The 15,673-nt window shown below is 33.4% G+C and overlaps 1 long non-coding RNA gene across 1 annotated transcript; it reads left to right on the forward strand.

Moving 5' to 3' along the window:
- The first annotated feature begins 214 nt into the window (after positions 1–214).
- Positions 215–983, forward strand: LOC135125608 (uncharacterized). Its single transcript, XR_010279917.1, has 3 exons — positions 215–246; positions 302–835; positions 893–983. It is a non-coding gene; the product is annotated as an uncharacterized LOC135125608 (long non-coding RNA).
- Positions 984–15,673: the final 14,690 nt, after the last annotated feature.

Raw genomic sequence — 15,673 nt, forward strand, 5'->3', positions numbered from 1 at the left:
AGCGAAGTTCCAGTCGATGTCGAGTCGAGGTTTTTGGTGATTCTCCAGCTGTTCTGGGAGGGCTCACAACTGCCCACGACAGTTGGAATTCATAGAATTCGTTCTCCCACTCGAAACTGGCTCCAATTTTCGATCACGGGAATAACAAGATCAGCGACCAAAACAAAAAAGCTGCAAGGAGAGCAAAGTCTGAGAAGATGTTCGAACTCAGTCCACCCCAAGGGTTCCACATGTCACATGCACTTGGTAAGTAGCAAAATATTATCGTTAACATGAAAATAACCATAACCACTGTTCGAAGGGATGCCAGGGAAAAGCTAATCAAAAGATTTACCTGCGGATCGACTGCAGCTTCTCCGATGTTAGCGGGATGGTCTAGTGCCCTTAACCCAAAATCCGACAAAGTCGTAGTGCTCGAATGCACTATATCTTTTACAGCTCACAAATGCGCTCCAAGCGATAGCACCTTTTAGGGGACCCAACAGATCCAACGAATGCGATTCCAAACGTAACACCAAATAAAAGGTTGCTAAAACGAACTGCAAAAGAGGAAAGCACTAACCCCCAACACCATTCAACACGAAGTACCAAAGCAAAATGGATTCCCTTCCACCTGCGATGACGTGGCAAGGTAACGAAGCGAGAATTAACGGAAGTTTGGCCCTCTAGTGGCAAACTTACGAAACGTTGAATTCCGACGAAAATCCCTAATCGATGTAACTAATGAGTGGATGCGATGGTTATTAACAAAAGAAAAAAAAACAAACAAGGCTATCAAGATTCCAGAAATGACGAAGACTCTAGGGGACGCTCCACGGCGTTTGTTCCCACCTAGGTAAGCAAATGAAATTCGCGAACAAAAATAACAAACAGAACGAAAATCGAATTTCAGAGTGAAGCTCTGGGATGGCGCGATCCATCCAGTTCCTTATAGCAAGAACCAAGCTGAAACGATCCAGAAGACCGATCTACAAACAGCGAGGCTGAAACACTCATCTGAGCCCCTCCAAGCTCAGAATCATCCCGACAGTCTTGCGACTGGGGGAGTCAAAAGCTCGGGACGAACCCTCCACCAAAGTTGTCCTTCATTGCCACCGTGCCCAACCCAACCACCCATGCACGAAATGACGAAACAAAAAAAAACGAGTAAACAAAATGTAATCCGATCCGAGAATGCCAATAAAAACCGAAATAGCTACTGCGAATTTTCAATTCGTAACACCGATCAAGTGTAGTTGGCGAGAAAGCCGCAAGAATGTTGGAAGACTTAAGGGATGGCAAGCAAATTTGTCACCTACAAAAGTCCCTGTATGGCCTACGCCAGTCCGGTAGAAGCTGACATATGATGTTGGACAAGGTATTGAGAAAACTTGGTGCGATTCCAGCCAACGCCGATCCGTGCGTATATTGTGTTGGACGAGGGGAAGATGCAACGATGGTTGTTATTTATGTTGATGACATACTGATAATGTCAAGAGATTATAACAGAATCAAGCAATTTCGAGAAAAATTGTGCAAGGAGTTCGAAGTGAAGAAACAGGTAATGTTGGCTATTGTTTGGGAGTCGAGTTTGAAGTTTAGAAGTCAAAGATAACTATGCACCAAAGAGGCTACATCTTAGACCTCCTCAAACGTTTCGGCATGGAGAATTGCAACCCGATATCAACTCCCATGGATCGCGAATTGATAGGTGGCTTGACATATTTGGCCATCACGACTAGACCTGACATCAGTCACGCAGTGAGTTCCTTGGGACAGTTCAATAACTGTCATGGCAAGGTCCATTGGACAGCAGCGAAGCGAGTGCTTCGATATCTGAGGGGTACTCTGAACTATGGTCTTGTGTATACAAACTGCCCCGATCCTGTAAGAGGCTACGCAGATGCCGACTGGGCAAATTGTGCTATTGATAGACGATCGTATACTGGATAGGTCTTCATGTTAGCAGAGGGACCCATTCCGTGGGACTCCAGGAAACAAAAAATTGTGGCATTATCATCTACAGAGGCTGAATACATGGCATTAACAGAGGCAGCCAAGGAAGCCACTTTCATCCAGAAGTTATTGCTGGAGTTAGGGTTCGCACAGTTGTCACAAATGGTGCTATTCAGTGACAATCAAGGCGCATTGAGACTGGCTCAATATCAGGTCTATCATGCGAGGAGTAAGCACATCGACCTTACACATCACTACATCAGAGAAGTGGTGAAGAATGACTCATTAACTATACAACATGTCCCTTCGGAAGATATGATTGGTGACATCTTCACCAAGGGTCTAGCAAGTATAAAGCATGGTTCCTTCACGGAGCGGCTAGATCTAGCACAACCCCGGGTCGAGGGGAAGTGTTAGATATTAGAAAAGGACGACGCTGTAGGTTTGCCATGACAACAAACAAGAACACATGAATAATTGTAAAAAAAAGTAATGAGCTGTCGTTTTTTTGTATTCTGTATTTTTGCGTTGCATTTCCTAAAGTTCATTAAAAAGCTTGTACGAGCACGTACCCCTTTATTCGTAATATTTATTTTTTTGCATGTTTAGTAGTAGGCTATGGAATAAAATGTGACATGACAGTTGCTTTTTTTATACGGTCAACATTAACGTTAGGGTGATATTGCCAAATAATATACCCTGTAAGAAAATAAATGGCGGATGGATGGGGCTAGTAAATATGCTTCAGCAATCGGCATTATATTGAAATTTTATTACTAAATTGAAATTTTTAATGTGTAAGTCTTCCAGGGGGGGCAACCACATCTGCTAGGGGGGGCTCAGCCCCATCTTGCCTCCCGTAGCTACGGGGCTGGTGTAATCCAACAAATCGAGCTCTTAAAAAAATTATAAAATTTGATTTTACGATTTCCGTTTTGTGATAAACCGAGGGGTAAACCGCCGACCATCAAGTGTACAATTGATTTCCTTTTGACAATGATTTCCTGTTGATTTCCCCCGATTTCTTTTGATTTCCTCTGATTTCCTTCGATTTCCTGTGATTTACTTTGATTTCCTGTGATTTCCTTTAATTTCCTGTGATTTCCTGTTGATTTCCTATGATTTCCTGTGATTTCCTCTTGATTTCCTATGATTTTCTTTTGATTTCTTCAAAATTTGTTTACATAATGTCCTTACAGGGCGATTGTTAACTTGTTTTTAACTCGACTTTTTATTTTGCCGATAATGATGTTGAATTTAAACCTTTTTTTACCAAGTGTTTGCTAACGTACGGTGACTAGGTAAGCTGAAGTGCTTTCCCTTTAGACGAAAGAAATAAATAAATAAAATGTATTGTGCTGCTAAACAACAAACTGAAATGTTTAAGAAAAAAAATCTGATTTTACTTACAAAAAGAACGCTACTCTAAAATCCAGGTTTTAGATGTCTAAATCAATAAGTTCGAATTTTACACTTTCTTGGGTCAAATGTTTGTTCTAAAAGTGGACGTATGCAATATTCTAGATTTTTTGCACATTTAGTCAGAAAACCCTTATGATCTATTTTAATTTTAAAATTAAAAATGTCTAGTGTGTATAAATTAGTTCGTTTAAATCACTTAAAGATTTAATAAATTATATTATATATTATTATTAATTTTTACTTCCCGAGCGTAAGCAAAGGAAGTATTGTAATCGAGTCCGTCGGTCGACTCTCTACTTTTACGTTTTCTCGATCTTTCATGACCCCTAGAAGACGAAGAAATAGGTCTCCCATTTCCGTCTGTCTGTCCGCCTGTTCGTCTGTCCGTCTGTCCGTCTGTCCGTCTGCCGTCCCGGATATTTATTAGACAGATAATCTCCGAAAGTACTCGACCGATTGTTGTGAAATTTTGTACTTATATTAGGAATATCATGTAGATGGTAAAACGCTAACCAAAATTTGTCTAATCATCCCCACCACTAATGCGATGACGTCACTTCAAAATTGTACATAGTAAATGGGTCTTAAATTGTATAAAATAACATAGTCCTACACATGTAGTTTACGACTCCGAATTCAGTTTTTACCCGAAACGTCCAGATTTTTGGAAAAAAAATCAAAATCATAAAACAACATTTTGCAATTTAATTTTGAATCTGCTAACCCGAATGTTTTAAAATATTGCAGATGTTTTAAGGCTCTAAAGAGCATCATAAATCTTTAGTCAAAATATATTTGGTTATCCCCTCCAAAAACTTGATGACGTCAGCTCAAAGGTTTGCCGAATAAATCCTATCTAAAATGTACAAAATTTGATGCGTCTGTACTTGTGATATATCACTCCATTCATATTTTTTGGATTTGCATATACAGGGTGACTCAAAAAAATTAATGAATGCGCAAAATTTATTTTACTGATTTACTCAGGAACTACAAAACCGAATGCTTTGAAATCTTGAAGATGTTTTAAAATTATCATAAGCATGGTAAATTTTTGATCAAAATGTATTTGGTCGTCCCCTCCTAAAAAATTTATGACGTCACCACAAAATTTTGCTGAATAAATTCTATCTAAAATGTACAAAATATGGTGAGTCTCTTCTTGTCATTTATCATTCCATTCAAATTTTTTCGATTTGCATATACAGGGTGACTCAAAAAAATTAATGAATGCGTCAATTTATTTTATTGATTTAATCAGGAATTACAGAACCAAATGCTGTGAAATCTTGGAGATACTTTAAAGTTATCATAAGCATGGTAAATTTTTTATCAAAATTTATTTGCTCATGCCCCCCTAAAAAAATTGATGACGTCACGCTAAAATTTGGTAAATAAATCCTATCTAAAATGTGAAAAATATGATGAGTCTGTACTTGTGATTTATCATTCCATTCATATTTTTTCGATTTGTATATACAGGGTGACTGAAAAAAATTAATGAATGCGTCAATTTATTTTATTGATTTAATCAGGAATTACAAAACCGAATGCTTTAAAATCTTGGAGATGTTAAAGTTATCATAAGCACGGTAAATTTTTTATCAAAATGTATTTGCTCTTCCCCCTAAGAAATTGATGACGTCACTCCAAAATTTTGCTGAATAAATCCTATGTAAAATGTACAAAATATGATGAGTCTGTACTTGTGATTTATCATTCCATTCATATTTTTGGATTTGCATATACAGGGTGACTCAAAAAAAAATTTATGCGTGAATTTATTTTATCGATTTAATCAGGAATTACAAAACCGAATGCTTTGAAATCTTGGAGATATTTTAAAGTTATTATAAGCATGGTAAACTTTTGTTCAAAATGTATTTGTTCATCCCTCCTAAAAAAATTGATGACGTCACCCTTAAATTTTGCTGAATAAATCCTATCTAAAATGCAAAAAATATGATGAGTTTGTACTTGTGATTTATCATTCCATTCATATTTTTTAGATTTTTTTAAGAGGTGGTTCAAAAAAATTAATGAAGTCAATTTATTTTATTGATTAAATTAAAGGCAACACTTATTATTAGTATTACACCCCAACCAACCCAATTTGGTAGACACAAAATTTGTTAAAGGAAAAACTGGGTTGAAACATAAAGGTAGCACGCTTATTTACATCGACTTTAACATTACAGACCTGCATTTGTTTTATGCGCTCACTTGGTTCCGCGAATGTGAAATAGACATGTTTATAATCAACCAATTGTGAATTTCACCGTCAAGAATTAAAATAAAACCCAATGTTTTATATAATAAGCGGAAGTCGAAGCAATAAAACCGATGGTCGTTTTGTTTACAGTTTCTCTGTTTGACTCTCACGTATGCTGTTACGCTTGTCATCTTAAATTAAGAATGTTTATACATAAACGATTTTCAGTTGCCGTATGCGTGAATAAATTGTTTCGTAATTTTATTGATTATAAAAATCAATATTCAAAACGACCCAATTCATTTTCCCGAAAATTTGGGAATACAATAATTTTATTCTTAGTATTACACTACATCTATCCCAATTGATATACGTGTCCTTGCAAAAATGTTGATGACGTCATCGCAGTTTTTTTTAAATTCCCACTACAAAAATGTAATGAGAAAAAAACGCAGTAGCCATGCAGTCGTCAAGTTTCCGACAGCGAGGGAAGTACTGTCTAAACTCTTTAGACCAATTTTTTAATAAATTATATTATGAAATTTTGCTTTTAACTTAACGAAATTAAAAGTACATAAGGCCAAGGATATTTTTAGTTACGTCAGCAGTTTTTACTTATCAGTGACTCATACTCATAAGGCAACAACGACTGGCTCATACGTTCACAGAGGTAATTAATTAATACCAAATAGTCCAAAATCATTCTATTGGGTTCATCTCTGTGTTGTGCATACAAGATCTGTTAAATCAAACTTATAATAATAACTTAAGTCATTACTTTTTAAAAATTAGGTTTATTCATTTATTATAGTAGGTAGCATAAACAGAAAAAACAAGTAGTTTCATTTATTTTATTAAATGTTAAAAAAGACTAACTCTGAACATAAAAGTAAAGCATTTCTGTTGGATCATAACAAAATATCACAAAATAAAACAACTTCTTAAAAAATACTTATCCTATAACCTGGGTCGAGATTTATGTATATATTGTAGATGATGTTGAAGTAAAAAACTGTGCTAACTTCTAGCTACCCATAAATACAGATGATAACACTTTTAATTTTTTGTTCACAACTTTCAAATGAAGCATATTAGAAAGACACTTTTGAAATGCAAAATTTAACACGTAAGAATTTTTTTTTGCACAATAAAGGAGTGGACAACCCCACTTGATAAATTTTCAGAGGTAATTTTTCCCTTTAAAAGTGTTCATGGGCACCTAGAATTTTGCACAGTTTCTTACTTTAGTATTCTCTACGATATATATTTGTACAAATCTCGACCCAGGTTGAGATTACATTATCACAAATTTTAATCACATCACTTAAAAAAAAAACTAGAATTAAATCAAATATTTTTTCAATAATTTTTTTTCAAAAACTAAACTGTCTCTTCTGAGTACCTGAGGTGTAGGTAGTTTCATTATATATTCATTTTCTTGGATCTCCCCCTGATATTTAATGTCCGGAAACATAAAAGCATCAGGAATTTTTGAATTCCTTTTCAAAAAATCACAAAAAATAGGGTTAAGTGATAACACTTTACCAATGTAACATTTTTTGTTTTGTTTTTGAGTTGTTAATTGTACTATAATATTATCGTCTATATTTAAGTCTGGTTTAGAAGGATCAGTCTTACTATTTTCAGCCTTGAGATTCAAACGAGGATTCAAATCATCAGAATAATTGGAAGAATTCAAACTTTCGGTGTCCGTGCTGTCATCATATTCGATACTACTGGGGTTGTCTAAATCAGATGAGTCACTTGATATATTATAGCGTCTTTTTTGTTTTCCAATTTGGACTGGTTTTTGAATTTGAGATGCATCTTTATGTTGAAGGCAGGTATCTGTTTCTGAGTTAACTCTACTACTATTACATTTATTATTTTGAATAAATCTTTTGAGACGATCCACACTGACGCGATCCTTTTCATTGTCTAACAGCCAGCAAAGTGAAGACTTTTTTTATAACTTTTGTTGTATTATATAAGCGTATTCTGACTAGATCACCTTTCTCAACAAAAATATCGTCACTACCAAAACTTCTAAGGTGTATGTCTCTGTCAAATTTCTTAGATTCGTACGAAATTGTGCAAAGATCATTCAGTAAATCTTCATCTTGGTCAACTGAATCGTTTTCCAAACTTTGAAATCAGTTACTTTTCATGGATATTTGAGAATTGTTGTAATTTTCAATGTGATCGCACTGTTCTTCACTAAACATTTCATCTTCAACTTCGTCATTGCATTCATTGTCTTTACACGGAGGCAAAAATACAAGGTTGAAATCTATCACTTTCATTCCTAAATCTTCAGTGTCACGCAGACAATCCCGTAAAGCTGATTCTACGGTGCTTTGTATATCTTTATCTGAAATGTTTCCTAAGTCATCATTTTTCACAAAATCTCTCTTCATGATTGAACTTTTTTTACTGATTTCTCTAGGAAAAACGAATTTTTTATCCAAATCGTTTTTAATGTTGTTTATAGTTTGCAGTCTGTCACTTCGATGCAACATACCTCTTATATTAAAATTAACAATTGTGCTAAAAGTTGAGGTCATTGATCTAAGGCTTCTAAACATACTCTCACAAGTTTGAGAGCTAAACTTCCAAGGCAAGAACATATCATCAGTAAGATTTTTGCACCACCTGAACTTAATGAATTTGGTACCTCATATCACAAACTCAATTTTTAAAAACTAATTTGGGGTGAAATTATAAATTTGGTTTGTAGGTATAAAGCAATATAATGTATCATTTCTCATCGGAACTGCACTTTCATTAACTACAACTTTAATATTTGTCAAACTGAAATATCATGCTGTCAGCTAATGATATTATACTGGAATTTTCTATCATTATGCCCTTAAAAGGTTATTTAATCTCCACTTTTAAGATTAAATTGATATTTTCTTTCTTATGATGAATGCTATGACTTATGTCGCACATGTTACGTTTATTAGTTCTAGAAAATATCTAGTTTAACTGGATTTGCTATGATGATTTTGGATTTCCTTTGTTTTCTTGTTGAATTCTCGTTAATTTCTCATTGATTTCCTCTTGATTTCCTTTTGATTTCCTTTTGATTTCCTTTGATTTCCTGTGATTTCCTGTAATTTCCTGTGATTCCCTTTTTGATTTCCTGTGATTTCCTTTGATTTCCTCTAGCGTGTACAATTGATTTCCTCTGCGGTTTACCCCTCGTGATAAACGCTGTGAAGTAGAAACCAGAGGCACAAATAACACTCCCACAGCCCCTGCGCCGTACGAAGAATGTAAAGGATATGTATTTAAAGCACATAACTAACGAGATACAAGGTTCTTCAGCACTGGATAATCGCTCAAGTGTTTATTTAGGTTTATTCATCGAAAGAAAATCACGTAAAAATTAATTTAATTTGAATGAGTTTGTCTCCTCAAAACAGAGGACTAAAATTATTTATTAATTAAATCACACCCGAACAAAATGTTAAAATATTATAACGTGTTTAATAAAAATAGATACAGACACCAGACACACAGACAGAGAGACAGACAGACCGACAGACATAAAAACAGACTACTTTTTTGGTAATGTTGGGGTCATGAAACGTCGAGAAAACATAAATGTGGCAATTCATCCGATGCAAAATGGAAAGTAAAAACGTCTTGCTTGAATTTGTTCACTGCAATTTTATAAGATTCGCATTTATTACACTCTTTCTGGAAAATTGCGCATGGTCTTGCAGTTAATGCACCTTTTCTCAGATTTCCCAGTGTGATTTTCAGCACACACGTAATTCAAAACACTGTCTATAATATAAGTTTTGTAATTTTTCTCTTTAAGTTTGAAGGGATAGGTTTATTTATCTGCCGTATCCTAAAAAATATTTGGAACCTAAATAAAATATTTTTTACATTTTATCACTGCAGTCGACATCTGCACTTTTATATAACAAATTTTTCAGATAGTTTTTCGTAATTAGTTGTCCAGAGCTACTTATTGCTTTACAGCGCTAAATATTGTTTTCCGGTGACCGTTTACTAATGAGGAGATTGATTAATGCATGATTTATGTACGCAAATCGTTTATTAGTCACGGCTGTTAATCTATGATTTTAGGCAACCAGATATACACCGCTTATCTGAAATAGCTATTAATGAACAAGTTTGTTAATAAAGGCGATTAATAAATCGAGATATTTCAACGCACGAGGAACGAGTGCGTTAATGTTCGAGATTATCAATCGTCAATCAGCAGTCGAGTTAGTTACAATACTTTTCCGGCGATCGTAATTTTATTAAATTACTGAAAATTCAAAATATTGAACTGTTGAATGTTTGTAAAGTTTTGTGGCCCAAAACTAATTGATGGAGAATACACAGAAGATGTAGTAGATATGATTCCAGCCCTGGTGGTAGAAATTTTCTCTATGGTAATGAAAATGAGAATATTCAGCAAGCATATTCTTACAGTGATAAAGCTGATGGAGGTCGTAAGAGCTTCAATGAGGATTTCTACAGCTACGGCTGTAGACTTCCAACCACCAAGCCTTTTTATGGTATCAGCATCAGACAGCATAGAGGCCGAAGATCGGTGTAAGCAATGCCCAGTATACAAGTGTGGTTCATCTAGTTTTAAAAATGTAGCTATTTTTATATAATTCTCAATTTTGGAAAAACGGAGATGTCATTTCTGTTGAATAGTGGTTTATTACGTTCCAGCAAGACCGGCGTGTTAACATATTTATAAACAAAAGATTGCTCATACCTTTTTTTAGAGAAAGTCAAGACACCAGGTCACAGAATTCACTATTTGAGTCAGAGAACGGTAAAGAGGGGTTGTTAAAGAAAGAAACAAAATTACCAGTGCCACAAATACCGCTTCTTTGAAAAATTAAAAAATTTGATTTTACTAATTTGTATTCAATATGTTAGTAGATTTGGACATTATTTGCCTAATAAAAATCTGAACAGACGGTACACAGATTGAACCAGGAGACCTAATTTTTCATACGCTAGGCGTCATGAAAACATAAAAGTAGCCAGTCGCCCTCCGATAGACTCGATTACAATACTTTCTTTGCTTACGCTCAGCAAGTAAAAATAAAATTCGCAAAATTAATTTTTTTAATTTTTCGATCATTTTGTATTCCCACAACAGCGAAAACACACAAAATATTTGTCGACGCGTTTCGTCAATCACGTTGGCTTATCCAGACAAAGTTACACTGTGTATTTGTTCCACTGTATTTCAAGGTCGAGGGCAGTTGTGTATAAGTAACCCTAGACAACATTTTCATTCAACATTCAGTGATGTAACACACTTTACTTCACTGCACAGCATCTACATCACGCTTGTTTATATATTTGGATGAATTGTATATATGTATCTGCGCTACGGCGATGGTCACTCCGCCGATAAGCAGTTTCAGTTCTGGCGTTAACTATTTCGGTGAACATAAAAACTGAAACATAGTGGAGAATAAATTGATCTAAATAAACAAAATATTTATTATTATTAACAATCATACACTATGATAAATAATAATTTGTCCTCTAAATCAAAAATATTCTACTACTTTTATGTTTTTACGGATTATATAAAACTGTCGTCAACACATCAAATTTTATAGATCAATAATTCAGTAAGCAAAGCAAGGAGTAAGACATTTTAGTCGCCTAAAAAATTATGATTATCCTTTTATAAAACTTTTTGTTCATCTTTACCGAAACAAGTAGTGAAAACGAAAGGGAACTGAAAGGTCCAGCCGTCAGAGTGAAAAGTTCTTGACTTCTTTTTAACATCATTAAGAGGTCTTTCTGCAGTCTAACATCCGCCTCATACCATTTTGAAAACCAAATTGATACAGGGATTGTTTCGCTCTAGAAACAATATAACAAAAAAAATTCATATTTTTTTGTAACTTACAGCGTCTATTAGAATTTGTCCAGACCAGCAGGCCAATACTAGAACCGTAGCCCAACCACAAAAATGTACTACAGCGCAAAAATGATCTCCCTAGAAAAAAATATATATAGAAATATAACAGCACAGTACTAAGCTTAGCATTAATTATTACTTCGATAAATTGTTTTTCAATGCACGCACAAATTATTGCGGTAATAAAAGTATGCATAAACATTGAGCTCGAGAAGCAATCATTGATTGCTTTGGCCATCCTAAAAGAAGCTTTTTATAATATAGGATATTCCAGGTTAAAGAGAAAACCTGATTATGTCTCCATGGTAAACAATGCAATTATTTAATCTTCTTCGTGCAATTACGTAATTCGTACTGACGAAAATTTGGTGAATCATTTGGTTAAGTTGTTTGATTCTTAAAATCAAATGTGTTGTTATCTCAAATTCAGTATAAGACACCAGTGCGCTAGGTTTCATTAGTAACTGAACACAGAAAATAACGTAGGCATGATATAAATAATAAACAACATCATTTTTTGTACTGAAGGGCGTCCACATTGGTGCGATGAAACCACAATTTTCATTCAAACCTTCGTTGCGATTTTTGTCTTCACACTCTTCTTTTCTTCTGAATTTAATTATGTCGTACACAAGTACGCTATAACACAAATATACGAAGAAAGAGGTGGAAAAAAAATTTAAGTTTTTATCTTCCTGGTCGAAATTTGGTGGTTTTCCGAATTTTTCGAAATTTGACATTTCCAAGAGAAGCTTTGCTACTTTCGGTTGATTTTTTGTAAATGTAAAAGCTACGTAATATACACCAATTAATGATGTTAAAACGCTAAAGTCGTCTACCACCGACACGTCGATATGTTCTAAAAATTTTTCTTATAATAAAAGCTTGCGGTGTGTTTTCTTATTTATACTTGTCGTTGTGAAAATAAGATGCATTAGCACAGCTAAACAGGGAGGTATTGTTATTAAAACATAGCCCACGATTCTGATGTTGACAGCGCTGCTTGGTGTAAGTTCCTCACTATCTCTTGGCCATAGTAAAATGTATCTTAGATTTCTCCTTGTCGAACGACATATGGTAATTTTAGTCCCCATAGCTGCCATATGTTAAACTGAAACAATAATGAATCAAAAATAACAAGCGTTGGCTCATTATTTGTTCTTTTATGGCTAAATTTAATAAAAATACTTGACATTGCTTAGTAACTAAAGGACTTAATTGAAAATCCCGCACCAAAAATTTGATGACGTGACTCAAAATTGAGCATAGTAACTGCTATTTAAATAGTGTAAAATAACATATTTCTATATAATCTTATCCTTTTGGTTTTATGAATACACCACCTACAATTTTAGTCTTAGATTTGAAAAAAAATCAAAATTGTACGTATAATATTTATATATGTATTATCATTTTACTGTTCAATGTAAAAACTGCAAAACCAAATATTTCCCACATGCTTTTATTTGAAGTGAAAAAACAATTTCATATGACATGAATGTCCGAATGTAATACGAACCAAGGCCAGGGAAATAATCAGTCCAATTTTTAAATTTTACGACAATTTTCTGTGTTGTCAAACACAAATGTTCCACTATGTTGGGAAATATACACAATCACGACTATTCAGCAAAACACTTCTTCTTCTTTATCTGAAAATATTTTTAAACATTTTTTCTTGATGATCAATTAGAAAATTTCGCTTGCATATTTAAATGCATGCATCGTTTTTAATATTTAATAAGTTAATTGTCACGATTATCTCCAGGCAAGGTAAAATTAATTAATCAATAACTCAGTCACGCTCACCTAAATAATGGGCCAACAGTTTTATATTTAAATAAAAAATATCTTTTCATCTCTTACTTAAAAGAAGTGTTTTACGATTCAACTGCATTAAGTACTGGATTGCCTTTGGCACAAAATTTCAGCTAAACAGTTTCGCTATATGTGATACTTACACCATAATTCATAACTCAACAAAAAATAGTAGAATTACTTTTTAGCACCGTGAATGACAACATCAAAACTGATTTATAATAATGTGCACTTCTAAACGCTTCTATTTTCAGCAATATTATAATTATAATCCAACGACACAGCTACGTTTAAGAATTATAAACAATAATTTCAATCTTCTAGGAAGTAAACAAAACTTAAAAAAGTATGAAAAGATTTTAATATTTGTCATTTTTGTTTCTTTATTAAAAAAAAACAGTGAAAATGGTTTATTAAGGGTATATAAGCAGACAATAATTCGTATGTATTTTATAAATAATTGTGCATTGTTTTTAGCTTTCCAGGGAGAAAAACAAACTTATCAAGAAATATAACATTGTCCTTGAATAATATGTGGTTATACAGGGTGATTTCGAAATTATTATTTTAATGTAATATTTCTCTAAAATATAACTCTGACATATACATAAATTAGGTATTCGTCATTATCAAAAATAAAAATAAAGTTTGACAACTTACACGGCTGTTAGAAAGTGAAAACAAAATTCGACCCACTTAACGGAATATGAAGAATGCTATGCTAATGTTACTAAGCGAAAATAAACTTAATTAAAGACATCACATACATGCATTTATTTTAAACATATTAGAGAATGTTTGTATAACGTTAATGCTAAGGACATTCAAATAATGCAAAAATATTTAAATCAAAACGTTATGCACAAATCCCCTAATGTTCTAAAAATATAATATCCTTTAAACAAATGTTCCGTACCTGTGTTTTCAGTAAGTTTTTCTTGTTATCGGTATTTCTGATAATGTACAAGGTTGATAATTGTCACAAAATTCATCAAAAGTTTTCAGCTTTTTCAAAGACAATGTCTGTGTTTTCTCTAAGCAGATAAACATATATATACATCTCTTGCGGATCGATTATGGATCTTGCTTGCGCACTATAATTAATATAGGTATTTAGAGATTCGTCTAAAAAAAAATTATGAAACAATTTCTTATTTATTTATGATATCACTGTTCAGCACGTTATAGAGTCGTACGAAAATATTCATCAACATTATCAGAAATTATTAATTAGTGTGGACGAATTTTTGATTACTTCTTACATTCGTTGTTTCACTCAGCGAATAGATGTAGTCGCAGAGAGTTCTAAAAATGTGCAATTATGTCAAGTGGTCTGCTGCGAATAAAACAGAACATACTTTAATTAAATAATTTAAATTTAAATCACGTTTGGGGTGAGTAGTAATGCAAGACCTGTATGATGTCGGAGTTTTCTTTTTTGTTTTGAGCAATTTAACAGTTTTAGAATCAAGACATCGGTAAGTTTACGAATTATAAATAATTTTGTGAATATTTTCAGAAGCAAACAAACAAAGTGACCAAAAGCTAATATAGACAGACCTTTACCATGGCCTCTGAAGTATGATTGAAAATTAAATAAATTCAGTTTCTTAAAAAATTAATAAAAGTTAATTTTGCGAATTTATTTATTGTATTTTATTTTATAACAAGGTGTATTAAACTATTAGTACGGAAGCATGCTACGACCATGTTTCAAGTAAGTTCTTCATAATAAAATTTTGTGATGATGTCATCAACTTTTTAGCACATATCAATTTGGACAGATTCAGTGCAATATTAATAATAACAGTACCATATTCCCAAATTGTTGATTTAATTGGTAGAATAAAATACTGCATTTAAAGAAGTTTTGTTAATTTGATAACAGAAATCAGTGTAAACATCTATATTGTTCCATACGCACCAGTTTGAAGAAGGGCACGATCCAAAGCTGACGATATCTCTCGAAATAATTTTAAATCGTCTGCAAATAAGAGTATCTTTGAACAATATGCCCAAAGATAAAAGCCGTTAATAAAGACATTAATTAATAAAGGCCCACAATGGGTTCCTTGAGAGACACCTGATTTCACAGAAATGGTGTTTGAAGACGAGCTTCCAATTCTAACAACCTGGGACCTATTTGATATGAAACTTTCAATCTACTGGACAAACATCTCATCAAAGATTTTGTGGTTAGCTCTATCAAAGGCTTTCGCCAAGTTCGCATAAATTGTTTACCCTTTTCTAAAATATCAATTAAAAAATTTTGGTACAGAAGCAAATCCGTCTTCAATATCACTTATTCTGTCCTTAGTTCCTATTTTTAACTGTATGGAAATTAAACGATCAAAAAGCTG

The sequence above is a fragment of the Zophobas morio genome, unplaced genomic scaffold (assembly GCF_036711695.1).
Source record: "Zophobas morio isolate AGI-343-1 ecotype UQ-CSIRO unplaced genomic scaffold, CSIRO_AGI_Zmor_V1 ptg000009l, whole genome shotgun sequence".
NCBI classification, from domain to species: Eukaryota; Metazoa; Arthropoda; class Insecta; order Coleoptera; family Tenebrionidae; genus Zophobas; species Zophobas morio.